Source organism: Ambystoma mexicanum, chromosome 9 (genome assembly GCF_040938575.1).
Source record: "Ambystoma mexicanum isolate Mex_15411 chromosome 9, UKY_AmexF1_1, whole genome shotgun sequence".
NCBI classification, from domain to species: Eukaryota; Metazoa; Chordata; class Amphibia; order Caudata; family Ambystomatidae; genus Ambystoma; species Ambystoma mexicanum.
The window spans coordinates 132,027,467-132,040,168 of record NC_090931.1 but is presented as its reverse complement, the minus strand read 5'-3'; positions in this window follow the sequence as shown (position 1 = coordinate 132,040,168).

Here is a 12,702-nt window from a genome sequence, read left to right as displayed (position 1 = left end):
TGAGGAGGAGGTTGGGGAGGCACAAACTCTATCTGACAGAATACAATGCCAACAGGTTCCAATGGTGTCCTTAGAGCAGTATCAGGAACTGGTTGCGGCGATGCAGAACCTCACTGTGGAAGTACAAGCACTTGAAACCGAGAATGTGGCTCTACGACAGCAGGTGGTCTTGCATAGAGATGACCGAGGAGACTTACCACTGATGGCCCTATCATTTGTGAAGTATGATGGTCACCCAGGGGGCCTAAAGGATTTCTTAGTTGCTTGCCAAGTGTACTTCACCTTCCGTCCCCACACTTATGAGACAGCCCGATCCAGAGTGGGATTCATCATAGCCAACCTAATTGGTAATGCATTAGCATGGGCCACCCCTCTGGTGACTAACAATGACCCAGCTTTGAACGATTTCGACTACTTTCTAAGCTCATTCAAGGAGCGATTTGATCGGCCAGAAGTTTTGTACACATCCTTTGAAGCCATTTTGGACGTGAAACAAGGCACCACAGATGTACAGACCTACATCTCTCGGTTCTTGAGACTAGCCACAAAGGCAGATTGGCCAGACTCGGCCAAACAAAGCATCTTCAGGAGAGTATTACACGTTGACATTAAGGATGAGCTGGCTCGTATCGCTCGACCTACTTCTTTTCAGGAGCTCATGACGATAGCACTGCAAATTGATTTCGCCTAAATGAACACAAGAAAGGAGAAGACCTCGCCCTTCCCCTACTACGGTTCCCCTCTCACAACCTCCAAGAGAGAGTCCTGGAAGTGACGAACCCATGCAAATTGGAACAACCCGGGGTCCTTTAACTCCTGAGGAATGTAAGAGACGCAGAGATGCGGGACTATGTATGTACTGTGCCTCATCTAAACATCTTCTTCGGAACTGTCCTGAGGTTCCACCCCGTCAGAAGGAAAACGCCAGCCCCCGAACCTATGCAAGGGAAGTATCGGGGGAACAACCTACAGCCCTTGCTACATCACAAGACCAATAGAGGAAGGTGAAGACAATCGCCTTATGGTCTTCAAGGTACAAATATGGTTGTCTGGTCCTGAACCTGTAGAGGTCTTGGCAATGTTGGACTGCGGAGCCGCAGGCAATTTTCTTGATGTAGATTGGGCCCAAGAAAACAGAGTGCCCGAATAGCTCAAACAAAGACCCATCCCGGTTGAAGGGGTTGATGGTACTTCCCTCTCTTCGGGTCCGATAGTCAAGGAGTTGATTCCCTTACAGATGAAGTTGGGCCAGCATGCAGAATTCATGGTGTTTGACATCATCAGGGCCGCACACTTCCCGTTGGTTATTGGCATTCCATGGCTGAGGAAGCATAATCCCTCGATAGACTGGGCCTCAAACAGAGTGAGTTTCAATTCTTCATAATGTCAAGCTCATTGTGTGGAGGTGTCCTGTTGCAAAACCAAGATGGAAGAGACGGATGTCCTGAAGAAGAGGACAGTTTCTTCCATACCTCTCCAGTACCAGGAATATATTGAAGTTTGCAAGGAAGTGTTGCCTAGGAGCCTACCACCACACAGGCCCGAAGGCTGTGCCATCGACTTGATACCCTCGGCACAAGTAACTTTCGGCATATGTTTCCTTTATCGTTGCCAGAGAAGGAGGCTTTGAGGGAGTACCTGGATGCTCACCTACAGAATGGATTAATCCAAGAGTCCAAATCTTCCTGTGGAGCATCATTGTTCTTCATTCCCAAGAAAGAATCATCAGAACTCAGGCCCTGCATAGATTATCGGGGTCTCAACCAGATCACCATCAGAGACCGATATCCCATGCCTTTGATAAGAGGCATCTTGGAAGCAGTACAAGGGGCACGTTATTTCACTAAATTGGACCTCAGGGGAGCTTACCATCTCCTGAAGATCCTCAAGGGTGATGAATGGAAGACTGCCTTTCAGACCCCTTTGGGTCTCTTCGAATATAAGGTAATGCCTTTTGGGCTGGTCAATGCCCCAGCCATATTCCAACGCTTTATTGACAAGATTTTCTCAGACTTATTGTTTATTTCTTTAGTCGTCTATTTGGACGACATTTTGGTGAACTCTCAGACTCTTCACGAGCATCGGAATCAAGTCAAAGAAGTATTGTTCCGTCTTCAGACAAATCAACTACTGGTCAAACCGGAAAAATGCACCTTGGAAGCCAATTCTGTAACATACTTGGGATTCATCCTCTCAAGAGAAGGTGTACAGATGGAACCCAGTAAGATCCAGGCCATCCTGGACTGGAAGGAACCCCAGAACGTCAAGGAGATTCAGAGGTTCCTAGGATTGGCAAACTTTTATAGACAGTTCATTCCAAATTTTTCCAGACTAGTACAACCAATAACAGCTCTTCTCAAGAAGGGGGTTAAGTTTGTTTTCAATCAAGACCAAAGAGAAGCGTTCCGCTGTTTGAAGGAACATTTTACTTCAGCCCCCATTCTAGTGCAGCCAGATAAAAACTAACCATTTATCCTAGAGACTGATGCCTCTGCTGGGGCGGTGGGAGCGGTCCTGCTACAAAGGTCTGAGAACGGATTAGAGCATCCCGTCGCTTATTATTCAAAGACTTTGACGAGTAGCGAGCGGAATCATTCTGTCCTTGAGAAGGAACTGCTGGCGATGAAACTGGCCTGCCAGGAATGGCGCCATCTCTTACAAGGAGCTAAACATAAGTTCCTCATACACACGGACCACCGAAACCTCAGAGTTCTGCAACAAATGGAGTGTACTAATGCTCGCCATGCTCGATGGGCATATTTTTTCTTGCATTTTGATTTCCACATAACCTACATCCCAGGAACAGAAAACCAGGTGGCAGATGCGTTATCCCGAAGTCAAGGAGAAGAGATAACCACCTTTGAAGGTCATGATCTAGTGCTCCCAGGGGTACGAAGTGTTGCAGCAATAGTTTCTTTTTTTCAAGAACTATTGGTACAATATCAACACGAGAAGGATAGTCCACACACTGTCATCCAAGGTAGTGACGGCCTATACTATCATGAGACGGCTCTGTACGTACCATTCAAGACACTTCAAGATCAGGTCCTCAAATGGTGCCATGATACTCCATTATCAGGTCATCCAGGCATACGCAAGAATCAGGAACTAATCTGTCGACAAATTTGGTGGCCTACCATACTCCAAGATGTCAACAGATACGTCTCATCATGTCCTGTCTGTGCCTGTAACAAGAATCCCATGGGTAAGCCTATTGGCTTACTTCAACAACCCAGTGTGCCAGGACGAACTTGGGAACACATCTCTACGGATTTCATCATGGAACTACCTACCTCCTGTCGACTCACTTAGCAAATTGGCGCATTTCTCTGCTGTATCTCACCTACCTTCTGCTCTGGAGACAGCTGCAATCTTTCTACGTGATATAGTCTGTTTACACGGGTTACCAAGAACTATAATATTGGACAGAGGATCACTGTTTACCTCTAAATTCTGGTCTACCTTATGCCAACAGTTGGGTATTGACAGAGCTTTGTCATCATGCTACCATCTGCAAAGCAATGGTCAAACGGAAAGCCTCAACTCCAATCTTGAACAGTACCTTAGATGTTTTTGTAGCAATAAACAGGAAGAATGGGTCTCATTCCTCCCTCAAGCAGAATTTGCCTACAATACTGCACTTCATGCGTCCATTCAGATGAGCCCGTTCTTCTGTACTTATGGTTACCATCCCCAACCCCTGCCATGGACAGGAACACCCTACACCAGTGCACCCGCTATTGACAGTCTTTTGGCTGAACTGCTGGAGATACAGAAGACCACCAAGAAAGCATTAGAGGCCAGCAGGCAGACACATAAGAAGTGGGCGGACCGCAAGAGAGGAACCAATCCAGATAGGAAACTAAATCAACTAGTTTGGCTATCTGCAAAGTTTCTGCCTAAATGGGTTCATACAGGCAAGTTTGCTCCTCGCTATATAGGGCCTTTCCTTATTGTATCCCAGATTAATCCAGTAGCCTATAGACTTAGACTACCCCAAAGCCTTCAAAGAGTACATCCAGTCTTTCACACCTCTCTTCTCAAAGAGTACAAGGCAGACCCTTACTTACGGAAGACATCGAACCAACGTCCTCTAAACCCCCCAAGCCAAGAGGAGTATGAGGTGGCCTATTTAGTGGACTCCCGTTACCGAAAGGGTTGTGTACAATATTTGGTTCATTGGAAGGGCTATTCTAAGGAAGAAAGAACGTGGGAACCCAAGAGTCACCTACATGCCCCTAGACTTGTGAGGCAATTTTATCTTTTTCACCCAGGGAAACCCAGAGGGCCCCCGAGAGGAAAGGGGTATACCGTCAGGATTCGACCTTGGAAGTTATGGAGTGCCTGGCTACTCTAGTGTCCATCTCCACAACCAGCAGTCCGGTCTAGTCCTCACCCAATATGGCGGCTCATCCTTTAAAGCAAGGCCACGCCCACAGCCCAGTGCATTGTATCTGTTTTCCTCTGTGTGCATTCAATGCTGCTGTGCTGCTGTGTAGAGTTGTCTTTCTCTACGTATTTTTGGCCTTCTTGCCTGCCTTGTTTTTTCAACCTTCCCGAGTCCCTACGTTTGTAGGCACTGTTCTCTTGTTCGTTTCCTTTGTTTCTGGCTTTCGCTTTCCTCTGTCCCCTCCGTTTCCTCCCTTTTGCTTCTTCCCGAGCCGAGCCGAGATTTGGGTTTGCCTTGTACTTACCTTTCTGTCTCCTCTGCCCTTTTCCTCCGTCTTTCTGCCTTTCGTGCTGCACTCTTGTGGTTTCTATGGTTTTCTTTGCTTTTCCTGGCTCGTTGTTCCTGTTTGCGGTTGCAGAGCTTTTTTCACCATTACCGCGTCCGCACCTCTCTCTCCTATTCATCTGGTGTCAGTTTACTTCTCAGGTACCTGGGTTCTTGTTTTGATCTTGATGGTCGTGCAGATTATTGAACCCAAGTACCGCACAGACAGAAAGGATACACTGTCTATGCAATCTTTGAGGCCACAGGTGTGTTGAGCCGTCAATCAGGTAGCAGGAACGCCGGAAGGACCCCTGACCGCTGCAAGGCAATGGCTAATGGTTAAACAGGAGCAGTGCAATTGGTACGGGTAACGGGTAACAATCAGTATTAACAAGGCTTACCCAGGAGTGTTGCAAGTAGGGTCTTAAATGTGGTAAGAGCCACAGATTGTTGATGGTGGTGAAATAGGCATTCTGCACGGCTCGAAGGTGAGACACACCTGGGTCTGATGTAGATGGACCAGCAAGGCAAGAAGTTCAAAACCAAGTTCCAAGATTCTAGGTTCAGAGAGGATAACCCAAAGGCAGTCCAAGAGAGTTCCAAAGTCAGAGAGCCGGGGAAACAAGGCGGAATCCAAGAAACAGAAATCCGAGGGGCAGGCAAGACAAATCCGAAGAACAGTCCGAGGTCGCAAAATCCGTGATCAGAAACAGGTAAACCAAAGCGCTACACAATCCTCAAGAGATCAGCTGTGAAGCGTTGTACCCACGTTGCCAAGATGCTTTTAAACTGATTACGTAACCACGTGATGTGTCTCATGGACGTGTGAGACGTGACGTGATCACGTGGTCACGGGACGCTGGATGTTCATTGCCGTGGGAGTCTCCGTGGGCGTGACCAGCCGTGAGCGCGCCTCCATGGTAACTGCCAGCGAAACAAAGGACGGTAGACGCCGGGGCTACAGGCTGGTGTCCTCCTACGCCAGGCAAACTGCTGGTTCTTTCTATGTGCAAGGACTGCTCTTGTTGTTAGGTGTGGTGTGGGGCGTGTGGTCGTGCGGTTCTTAATGGGGCGAGCAACGGGAGACGTGACAGAGCCCCCCCTCAAAGGCCCACGACCCCGTGGGCTGGACGGGTTATCCCAATGAAAGCGAGCAACCAGACGCGGGGCATGGACGTCCCGGGAGGGAACCCAGGAGCGTTCTTCAGGGCCATACCCCAACCAGTCAACCAGATACTGGAGGCGACCCCTGCAGAGACGAGAACCCAGAATAGCACTGATCTCATACGTATCCGGGGAGGACACAGAAACAGGGGCAGGAGATTGGACCATCCGGGTGGCAGAAAGACAAGGCTTGAGTAGGGAAGTGTGGAACACCGGGTGGATATGCCAGGAAGAGGGAATAGAGAGCCGTAGTGCTACCGGGTTTAGGACATGTGAAATCTTGTAGGGACCGACAAACCGGGGCAACAGTTTCCGGCAACCAGGGATCCGCAAATGGCGAGTCGACAGCCAAACACGGTCCCCAACCTGATAAACAGGAGCGGCCACCCGTTTCTTGTCGGCCTTGGTTTTCATAGAGGCTTGGGCTTCCCGCAAATGAACCAGTGTCTGGGCATGGATAGATTGCAGATTCCGAGCACAAAAATTGGCGGCGGGAGTGGAGGAGGAAGAAAAATCGGGAAGAGGGAGAGAACGAGGATGCTGCCCATAGAGTGAATAGAAGGGGGAGAACCCGGTGGAGGAATGCCAGGCATTGTTGTATCCGAATTCGGCCAAATGGAGCAGGTTCAGCCATGTATCCTGATACTGAAGGGTCAGGCATCGCAGGTACTGTTCGAGAGCCTGGTTTACCCTCTCGGTTTGGCCATCGCTTTCCGGGTGGTAGGCTGAGGAGAAGCGGGCATCAATGCCAAGGATCTTGGTAAGGGCCTGCCAAAAACGGGATGTGAACTGCATACCGCGATCGGATACAATGACTTGTGGAAGACCAAAGAGACAGAAGATCGACTTGAAGAATAGTTGGGCCAGAACAGGGGCTGAGGGAATCCTGTGACAAGGAATGAAACGGGCCATTTTAGTATAGGAATCGACTACCACCCAGATGGAGTCATACCCTTGTCTGCGAGGCAAATCTGTAATGAGGTCCATAGAGACCGTATGCCATGGTCTGGGAGGAATAGGTAGGGGCTGAAGGAGATCCACAGGACGACCCCTGCGTGTCTTGCACTGTGCACAGATGGAGCAAGTGTTTACATAATGTTGCACGTCGCGCCTCATAGATGGCCACCAACACCATTGCTTTAGTAACTCCAAGGTGCGGGGCTGTCCAGGGTGCCCATTAATGGCCGCGTCGTGAGACCAAGCAAGTGCCTGGTTATGTACATCGCTAGTGGGGAGGAATAACTTATCTTGTATGAAGGGCAACCCTTCCTGAAGTACCAAATCCCATTCTGTTAGTGCTTGTGGATGATGTGAAACCCACTGTCAGATGAGAGTTAGCATGGAGGGAGGAGGAGTGCACATGCATATGACATGACCTTTGTTCAGAAGAGTATCTGGGTATAGGGGCAAAGAATCCCCTCTGGGCGAGCGAGATAAAGCATCGGCCTTACCATGTGAAAGCCCTGGTCTATGTTTTACCACAAACTCATAGGTGGCAAAAAACAGGTGCCAAAGCACTTGTCTGCTGTTCAAACATTTAAGGGAGGCCAGGTCCTGCAGGTTTTTGTGATCTGTGTAAACCACGGTTTGATGTTTGGCCCTAATGCGATGGTGTCGCCAGGTCAGTAATGCATCCTTAATGGCCAGTAACTCCTTCTCGGTGACTGTGTAATGGGACTCGGAAGGTGTGAATTTCCTTGAGTGGAATGCTACGGGATGCAACTGACCCGTGGAGGGACAGGGTTGGGAGAGCACTGCGTCTAATGCAAAGGAAGAGGCATCGGCCTCCACAACAAAGGGGAGTTCGGGGTTGGGATGCTGTAGTACAGGAGCTGTGGTGAATCTAGCTTTGAGTGTCTCAAAAGAACGCTGATGTTCTGAGGTCCAAGAAAACTGGACCCGAGGACTGGTCAAGGCAGTCAGTGGTGAAACAATGGATGAAAAACCGGCAATGAAACGCCGATAAAAGTTGGCAAAGCCCAAAAACGACTGGAGCTGTTTGAGACAGGTTGGAGCGGGCCAGTCGATGATGGCACAGACTTTGGACATGTTCATGGATAGACCTCCAGGTGTAATAAGAAAGCCTAGGAACTCTACTTCCCTAGTATGAAACACACATTTCTCGGGTTTGGTGTACAAGAAATGTCTTTTTAACTGAGTTAGGACTTCGGTGACATGGCCTATGTGTTCCTCCAGTGAGGACGAAAATATCAATATATCGTCTAGGTAGGCCACAACAAAAACATCTAAGATGTCAGAGAATACTTCGTTAACAAAACGTTGAAACGTAGCGGGAGCATTGCAGAGACTGAAAGGCATTACAGTGTACTCGAACAGCCCTTGTCGAGTACAAAATGCCATCTTCCACTCGTCTCTGCTACGCATACGAACCGAGTTGTACACCCCCCGAAGATCCAACTTAGTAAAGATGGATGCCTTGGTCAATCGGTCTAGAAGGGTGGAGATGAGGGGTAAGGGATACCGATTCTTGATGGTAACGGCGTTCAATCATCTGTAATCAACACAGGGACGTAAGTCACCCTCTTTCTTGGGCACACAAAAAAATCGGACTAGCAGCTGGAGAGCTAGAGGGTCGTATGTGACCTAAGCGTAGGGCTTGTTGGATGTATTCCTTGAGTACCAACTCTTCCGATGGAGATAAGGAGTATATTCTGCCCTTTGGTATAGTTGCCCCAGGAACCAAATGAATGGGGCAATCATAGGGTCGATGTGGTGGTAGGCCTTCTGCCGTGACTTTGTCAAAGACCTCTCGGAATTCATGATAGACAGCGGGAATCCCAGCTGTAATGGCCCCCACAGTGTGTGGGACGTTCATACATGGATCTGTCTCCTCAAGGCTGGTGGAGGCCATAGCCCCAAGGACAGTGGCCGGGGATGAAATCATAGCGGACTCGATCAAACAGAAGTGTTGGATTCAAAGGTGGCCTCTCCATTGCCCCAGTTAATCAAGGGATTGTGCTGTTTGAGCCATGGAATGCCTAAAATGATACCGAACTGCGGTGTGGAAATGAGATCAAACGCTAGCGTCTCTTGGTGCGTGCCCTGAATCACCACTAACATGGGAGCGGTCTGGTACTCAATGGGACCAGAGACAAGTGAGGTACCATTGACCGCTTGTACCGGCTCTGGATACTTTTTCTTGATCAAGGGTAGATTAAGGTCCTGAGCCAGCGAATAATCAATAAAACAGCCAGTGGCCCCGGAGTCGATTACAATCTGTACGGAGTGTGCCAAATCTCTGGCTGGTTTCAGCTGGGCCTGGACCGCAATCAGTCTGATGGGACCAAATACAGGTTCATTGGGGGTCAGAGAAGGACTCGCCCGTACCCCCATGCCTAAGGGCGAGCCTTCTGAAAACCTGATGTATTATTTTTAGGGCGGCGAGGACATTCTTTAACATAGTGCTCTAAAGTACCACAGTAGAAACAGGCATTATCGGTTCTCCGACGTTCCCGTTCGGCCTGAGTGATGGGGCTCCGGATCCCGCCGATTTGCATGGGTTCCGGAGCAGAGACGGATGGGGCTGGGAGTGTCTGATTGGAAAAAACCGTCTCTGCTTTCCTCTCGGACCTGCAAGCGTCCACCTGTAGGGCCAGGTCCACTAACTCAGGGAAGACTGAGGGAAGAGCCGGCTCTACAGAAAGAGCGTCTTTCATGTGGTTACAGAGACCACGGTAGAACACTATGGCTTTCTTTTCTTCAGGCCACGAGGTCTCTGCAGCCAATTGATTGAAACGGGTGATGTAATCAATCAGAGTTTGTTTTCCCTGTGTAAGATCAAGCAATTCTAGGTCTCGGGATTGTGCATTATACCTGGTGTCAAAAACCTTTGCCATTTCTGTCACCAGTAGATCGAAATTGTATAGAGCAGGGTGATCGCTCTCTAGTAATGGGTTCGCCCAAATGGCCGCTACACCTGACAGGTGAGAAAGAAGGAAAGCTGCCTTGGTAACAGAGTCAGGAAAAAGCTGGGGTCTACACAAGAAGTGAAGTTTGCACTGGTTGAGAAAGATACAATATTTCCTGGGATCCCCCTGATAACATTCGGGGGCAGCAAGAGGAAAGGAGGTGGGAAGGATCACTGGAGTGGGGACTGTGGGTGCTGTGGACCGATGTGCAGGCGGATCTGGGGGGATGGGGTCGCCGAACTCGGCATCTGCGGGTAAAGGGGTACGTGTGCTTTGTAGGGCATCGAGTCTATGGTGGATAGCCGTTGAGGCTGCGGCCGTGTCGGTCCTAAGGGCCGCAACCGCTTGCATTAGAGCGGCCACAGGGTCCCCGGAGGAGGTATCCATAATCTGGAGGTGTGGGGCGTGTGGTCGTGCGGTTCTTAATGGGGCGAGCAACGGAGACGTGACAGTTCTTAAGTTCTTAGTAGCTGCTCCTCTGCATACTACTTTTACTGCACTCCCTATTCTATCCTTGCCTTAAATTTACTTTATCTTATGTTCCAATTCTTACGGTGGATACCTTTTTTTTTTTGCACACTGTCCATATTTTGTCCTACAACCCGTGCTCTCCATAGAGCTCTATTGCCATTATCCTTACCATTAGACCGCAATCACCACCAGTTGGACCTTGTATACAGATCAAAGAACTGGACTCAAGAATTCACCACCCATCATCTTGCATTATCCGTTAAGGAACAATTTATTGTTGGAATTACCAGGGTTTTTTGCTCAAGAGGCTTTTTCCCTGTTTATTTGGGGTTTGGCTCCTTGGGGTTCCCCTTAGGCAGGTTCCACTTCCTGTCAAGTTGGCCTCTGAGGAAGCCAGACCCTACTTACACGATAAGAAGAAGAAGCCAGTGAAAGAAAGGCAGATACCCGACCACAAGAAATCTAGGAAGAAGACAGTTGCTGATTCCAAGGACAGTTCGTCAGACGGCCCAGGTGAGGAGGAGGTTGGGGGGGTACAAACTCTATCTGACACAAGGACTCTCCAACCTTGGGTCCCCCTCTTCTGGACATTGACCCCTCTTAAATCTTATCCTCCCTTGCTCGGGTTCGCTATGGCTTTTCCTTCTTCACAAATCTTAATATCTTTTTAAGGGGTTCCGGTGGACATCCCTCAGCCAGGTTCACGTCTGTCAACACACTGTTTTCTTGGGACTTTTAGACTTTGCCCCTCTTGGGATTTGCATCCCTTGTTTTCTCTTACTGTGGGATTCACTTCCCTTCCTCTCATACAAAGTCTTTCGATTGTACAGGTATTTTGCTTGACCCTCAGTATGACCACTTTGACCTATTTCGGGGGCTCGCCTATGGACTCCTAGTGTCTGTAGTTTTTCTTAGATGGTGATCGACCAGAGTCTCTTGAGTTCGCACTCACATGGTGTGGGTTTCCCTTGGCAGCTTGTTTCCTCTTTTTAGACTTTTACATTTCTTCCATAGTTCATTGAACTTGGTTCAAACTTGTAACTTTCTGATTCTCACTCAACACAGCCCTGTTCTTATCGGTTCTCCCCTTGACTCACTGGCTGTGCTGAACTGCTTGGCATGCCTCTTCTCTGGAGTCAAGGCCGGTACCATGGTCGCGGGAGCTTCCCTCGCTCCTGCTTATGGGCGTAGGCTTGCCATGTGTACCGTTGACATCTGCTGCAAGACTCTTGTGCTATCATTCACGGTCTTAGGCTTTCTTCCTCAAGGGTTCTGTGGGTCTTGGATGAAAAGGGCAAGGTCACTTCCCTCCACACCACCCTCCCGATTCCTGTCACCTTTCTCCTTCTCTTGAACTGCAGTGCCTGATTAGCCATCTCATTGTGCTTTCTGCCATGCTCATACTGTTCTCTTGGGGTCCACCTATTATCCCAGTGTGGAAGGCCTTCAGGTGTGTGTGATTCTGATTAATTGCCTGACTTTGCCTGAACCTTGTATTGGGACATGTCAGGTAAACAGCTCTGGTGTTAGTCCGTTGTCTTGTGTTGTGCAAAAGTGTTGGTGTTGGGAAAATGGAGGGCAGTGGCTTTGAAAGTTCTACGTGAGAGGATCGGACAAAAGGTGCCAAAGGAAGGGGGATACCACGTCTCACCCGTCGGTGTCCCACCCCCACTCCCTGAGGACGCCCCCATCCAGTTGATCCTTCCTTACTGTTCCACCCCCAGGCACTGGATCCAATAGCGAGGGGCGTGTCCTGTCCACCTGGATGACTAATCCCTGGGGACTAGCTAGAGAGACACCTTCAGGTTTCTCACAGTGCCCTAGAGTCAGTAGTCTAAGTTGTTCACCAGAACCTTTTACCTTGAAACCGAAAGTGCCCTAACCATAGAAAATGACATCCACCTCTGCTCCTGTCCCTACTGAACTTGATATGCTAGACAATACTTGATAATGCTCTCTAACACTGATCAATGCTTGATACCACCTTCACACCCCCCATTACTTGCCCTCTCCCATTAGTTGCTGTGTGGCTTGATCAATACTTACACTCTGTGGTCTGCTGACGCTGCTTAGCTGCCACGCCCATCAAAGCTGCCACTTCACCTTTCTGGTCTGCTGGACTCCTCAAGGACTGCGGGCAGGATATTTCCCAGGCTAGCTCCTGACGGCCTATACACAGGGCATGCTTTCCCCGTTGTCTCAAAACCCGCGAGGCATCCCGCAGCCTCCAGGATCTGCAGCAGGAGAGTCGGCTTTGTGGCGGGTTAACATAGCCCAACCATCCTCTGCTATTAACTTGTTGGGATGGTTCACCCGGTATGCCAGAGGTCATTTTGGGGTCCGTCGTACTCCCAAGGGTCCAACACCCTTTCCCAGAATAAACAGAGGACTCAGCCAACGGCAAGTTAGTACTGCGGTCTTTTA